The sequence below is a fragment of the Styela clava genome, unplaced genomic scaffold (assembly GCF_964204865.1).
Source record: "Styela clava unplaced genomic scaffold, kaStyClav1.hap1.2 HAP1_SCAFFOLD_18, whole genome shotgun sequence".
NCBI classification, from domain to species: Eukaryota; Metazoa; Chordata; class Ascidiacea; order Stolidobranchia; family Styelidae; genus Styela; species Styela clava.
In genome coordinates, this window is record NW_027556465.1 from 92,501 (window position 1) to 97,500 (window position 5,000).

The window sequence follows — 5,000 nt, forward strand, 5'->3', positions numbered from 1 at the left end:
TCAGAAGGACACCGGCGCTCGCCGTCAGCCGCACTGGGACTTCCGTACGTCACAACTCGGCGCGCTCGAAAAGTGCGCAGATTCGACGCTGGACTCTTCCCGGTTCACTCGCCGTTACTCAGGGAATCCCTGTTGGTTTCTTTTCCTCCGCTTAATAATATGCTTAAATTCAGCGGGTGCTCTCGCCTGAACTCAGGTCGTATGTGTCAAGCGGGCCGCTTCTTACACGGCCCGCTGGCATCGCAAGTCGTCGCCGCCGGCGCCGACCGAGCGCGTACCGTCGCCGCCTTGGCCCACGGTCGGTCTTGATCTCGTGACCGGACCGACCGACCTGGACCCGCCCCTCGAACGTAGTTGAACACGTCGAGGGGCCGGCGGTGTACGGGACACGCGGTCGCGCCGAGAAAGCTCGGCGACCGCTTCAACTTGGGGCGACGCCCGGCCGTCTTCGCAGAGGCCAGGCGACGGCCCTCGGGTGAGGACGAACGCGACCCTGAGGCAGACGCGGTCCCGGGATTGACCCGAGACCGCAATTCGCGTTCAGAAGGTCGACGTTCAATGTGTTCTGCAATTCACATTACTTCTCGCACTTGGCTGCGTCCTTCATCGACTCGCGAGCCGAGTGATCCACCGTTAAGAGTCGTCCTCGACGTTTCGCCCGGCGCCGAAGCGCGCGGACGTCACACTGTGGGATCGACCACAAAACCACCACCGACAACAACTGCACAAAAACACCAACAAACGGCGCCGAGCGACCGCCGGGCTGGGCCGGCGGCACATCGAGCGCGGTGCCCAGAAGCCACCATCGCACTCGGCTGCCTTGCTATGCCAACGTGTTACGCGTGTCGCACGGGGCGGAACCCCGATTGACGGCCGCCCTCTCGGCGGCACCCAAAGACAATTAAGTGCGCGGTCGGCCGGGGCCTACCACCACTTTCGGTAATGATCCTTCCGCAGGTTCACCTACGGAAACCTTGTTACGACTTTTACTTCCTCTAAATGATCAAGTTTGATCGTCTTCTCGACACGCCGACGCGGCCGTTGCCAGCCGCGACGGGGCCGATCCAAGGATCTCACTAAACCATTCAATCGGTAGTAGCGACGGGCGGTGTGTACAAAGGGCAGGGACGTAATCAACGCAAGTTGATGACTTGCGCTTACTGGGAATTCCTCGTTCAAGGGAAACAATTGCAAGTCCCTATCCCAATCACGAATGAGGTTCAACGGGTTACCCGGACCTTTCGGCCTAGGTTAGACACTCGCTGCTTCACTCAGTGTAGCGCGCGTGCGGCCCCGGACATCTAAGGGCATCACAGACCTGTTATTGCTCAATCTCGTGTGGCTAAACGCCACTAGTCCCTCTAAGAAGTTAGACGCCGACCGAGAAGGTCGCGTAACTATTTAGCATGCCAGAGTCTCGTTCGTTATCGGAATTAACCAGACAAATCGCTCCACCAACTAAGAACGGCCATGCACCACCACCCACAGAATCAAGAAAGAGCTCTCAATCTGTCAATCCTACCTGTGTCCGGGCCGGGTGAGTTTCCCCGTGTTGAGTCAAATTAAGCCGCAGGCTCCACTCCTGGTGGTGCCCTTCCGTCAATTCCTTTAAGTTTCAGCTTTGCAACCATACTTCCCCCGGAACCCAAAGACTTTGGTTTCCCGGAAGCTGCCGGAAAGGTCGTCATGGTAACGCCTCCCGATCGCTAGTTGGCATCGTTTATAGTCAGAACTAGAACGGTATCTGATCGTCTTCGAACCTCTGACTTTCGCTCTTGATTAAAGAAAACATTCTTGGCGAATGCTTTCGCAGTAGTTCGTCTTCCGCCGATCCAAGAATTTCACCTCTAACGGCAGAGTACGGACGCCCCCGTCTGTCCCTCTTAATCATTACCTCGTGCTCCGAAAACCAACAAAATAGAACCGAGGTCCTATTCCATTATTCCATGCAACACTATGCAGGCGAACAGCCTGCTTTGAACACTCTAATTTTTTCAAAGTAAACTTATCGGCCACCGCCGACACTCAGTCAAGAGCACCGACGGAGAACCGAAGGTGAGGCGAACGCAACCAGTGACACGCCTTGCGACGGACCGGCGGCGCTCGCCCAAAATCCAACTACGAGCTTTTCAACCGCAACAACTTTAGCATACACTGTTGGAGCTGGAATTACCGCGGCTGCTGGCACCAGACTTGCCCTCCAATGGATACTCGTTAAGAGTTTTAGGATGTACTCATTCCAATTACAGGGCCTCGTTAGAGTCCTGTATTGTTATTTTTCGTCACTACCTCCCCGTGTCGGGAATGGGTAATTTGCGCGCCTGCTGCCTTCCTTGGATGTGGTAGCCGTTTCTCAGGCTCCCTCTCCGGAATCGAACCCTGATTCCCCGTTACCCGTTATCACAAAGGTAGGCACGTAGCGTACCTTCGACAGTTGATAGGGCAGACACTCGAATGATACGTCGTCGGTGCAGAGACCGTACGATCCGCGTGGTTATCCAGAGTCATCAAACGTCTCAGGACGAACCCGGTCGGTTTTGATCTGATAAAAGCGCGCCTCCCGAAGTCGGCGCTTAATGCATGTATTAGCTCTAGAATTACCACAGTTATCCACTTCGCTTACGAGACCAAATAAACCAAGACTGATTTAATGAGCCATTCGCAGTTTCGCTTTACGAGAACTCGTACTTGCACCTGCATGGCTTAATCTTTGAGACAAGCATATCACTACTGGCAGGATCAACCAGATAGCTGCGACAGCTGCGCTCGGCCCTTGCTGGGCCGCCCGGCGCGTGCTCGTCGCATTCGTTTAAGACCGAGGCGATCGCCTGCGGCCGTACTCAGCTTCGACAGTCGCTGGCCGCGACGTCCACGCTCTCGCCGGCAGTGCCAGGCGGAGCGATTTGCGTTTTTTCTTTGCTCGCCCTCTCTCGGGCTCGATCCATTCAGTTTCGCACAAACAAGAGCTCTGCCGGCCGCCTGCAGCGGTGCCTAAAACCCGGGCATAACAATGCGACCGTTCTGCTAGGCCGACAAGCGCTCAAGCCAGACGCTCGATCGAACGCCCCCTACATATTAGTCGAGACAACGGCTCGCTCATTAGCATCGCGTTTGTACTTTAACTTTTTTCGGCTCGGCTTCTTTCGACGCCGATGCCGGCGACGCAGCACTCTCTCGCCCGCCAGCCACCGAGAAAAGGGTGCGCTCCGACCGGCCCCGCACCGCTCTTTCTTGGCTCATTCGAAATTACTGTCTTTCGCTCTGACATGCCTTACCTAGGGTTAGGTTAGTATGCTTGCACGTTTGTACTTTAACTTTTTTTGGCTCGGCTTCTTTCGACGCCGATGCCGGCGACGCAGCACTCTCTCGCCCGCCAGCCACCGAGAAAAGGGTGCGCTCCGACCGGCCCCGCACCGCTCTTTCATGGCTCATTCGAAATTACTGTCTTTCGCTCTGACATGCCTTACCTAGGGTTAGGTTAGTATGCTTGCACGTTTGTACTTTAACTTTTTTTGGCTCGGCTTCTTTCGACGCCGATGCCGGCGACGCAGCACTTTCTCGCCCGCCAGCCACCGAGAAAAGGGTGCGCTCCGACCGGCCCCGCACCGCTCTTTCTTGGCTCATTCGAAATTACTGTCTTTCGCTCTGACATGCCTTACCTAGGGTTAGGTTAGTATGCTTGCACGTTTGTACTTTAACTTTTTTCGGCTCGGCTTCTTTCGACGCCGATGCCGGCGACGCAGCACTCTCTCGCCCGCCAGCCACCGAGAAAAGGGTGCGCTCCGACCGGCCCCGCACCGCTCTTTCATGGCTCATTCGAAATTACTGTCTTTCGCTCTGACATGCCTTACCTAGGGTTAGGTTAGTATGCTTGCACGTTTGTACTTTAACTTTTTTTGGCTCGGCTTCTTTCGACGCCGATGCCGGCGACGCAGCACTCTCTCGCCCGCCAGCCACCGAGAAAAGGGTGCGCTCCGACCGGCCCCGCACCGCTCTTTCATGGCTCATTCGAGTTTACTGTCTTTCGCTCTGACATGCCTTACCTAGGGTTAGGTTAGTATGCTTGCACGTTTGTACTTTAACTTTTTTCGGCTCGGCTTCTTTCGACGCCGATGCCGGCGACGCAGCACTCTCTCGCCCGCCAGCCACCGAGAAAAGGGTGCGCTCCGACCGGCCCCGCACCGCTCTTTCTTGGCTCATTCGAAATTACTGTCTTTCGCTCTGACATGCCTTACCTAGGGTTAGGTTAGTATGCTTGCACGTTTGTACTTTAACTTTTTTCGGCTCGGCTTTTTTCGACGCCGATGCCGGCGACGCAGCACTCTCTCGCCCGCCAGCCACCGAGAAAAGGGTGCGCTCCGACCGGCCCCGCACCGCTCTTTCATGGCTCATTCGAGTTTACTGTCTTTCGCTCTGACATGCCTTACCTAGGGTTAGGTTAGTATGCTTGCACGTTTGTACTTTAACTTTTTTCGGCTCGGCTTCTTCCGACGCCGATGCCGGCGACGCAGCACTCTCTCGCCCGCCAGCCACCGAGAAAAGGGTGCGCTCCGACCGGCCCCGCACCGCTCTTTCTTGGCTCATTCGAAATTACTGTCTTTCGCTCTGACATGCCTTACCTAGGGTTAGGTTAGTATGCTTGCACGTTTGTACTTTAACTTTTTTCGGCTCGGCTTTTTTCGACGCCGATGCCGGCGACGCAGCACTCTCTCGCCCGCCAGCCACCGAGAAAAGGGTGCGCTCCGACCGGCCCCGCACCGCTCTTTCATGGCTCATTCGAGTTTACTGTCTTTCGCTCTGACATGCCTTACCTAGGGTTAGGTTAGTATGCTTGCACGTTTGTACTTTAACTTTTTTCGGCTCGGCTTCTTCCGACGCCGATGCCGGCGACGCAGCACTCTCTCGCCCGCCAGCCACCGAGAAAAGGGTGCGCTCCGACCGGCCCCGCACCGCTCTTTCTTGGCTCATTCGAAATTACTGTCTTTCGCTCTGACATGCCT

The 5,000-nt window shown here is 55.9% G+C and overlaps 2 non-coding genes and 1 pseudogene across 2 annotated transcripts; all 3 read right to left on the minus strand.

The window, feature by feature from the left end:
• The window catches only part of LOC144418635 (large subunit ribosomal RNA), a 3,695-nt pseudogene extending 3,495 nt beyond the window's left edge, over positions 1-200 (minus strand).
• Positions 201-488: 288 nt separating this feature from the next.
• LOC144418553 (5.8S ribosomal RNA) lies at positions 489-642 on the minus strand. The gene has a single exon (XR_013473543.1). It is a non-coding gene; the product is annotated as a 5.8S ribosomal RNA (ribosomal RNA).
• A 298-nt stretch (positions 643-940) lies between these two features.
• Positions 941-2,750, minus strand: LOC144418550 (small subunit ribosomal RNA). Its single transcript, XR_013473540.1, has one exon. It is a non-coding gene; the product is annotated as a small subunit ribosomal RNA (ribosomal RNA).
• Between the last annotated feature and the right edge of the window lie 2,250 nt (positions 2,751-5,000).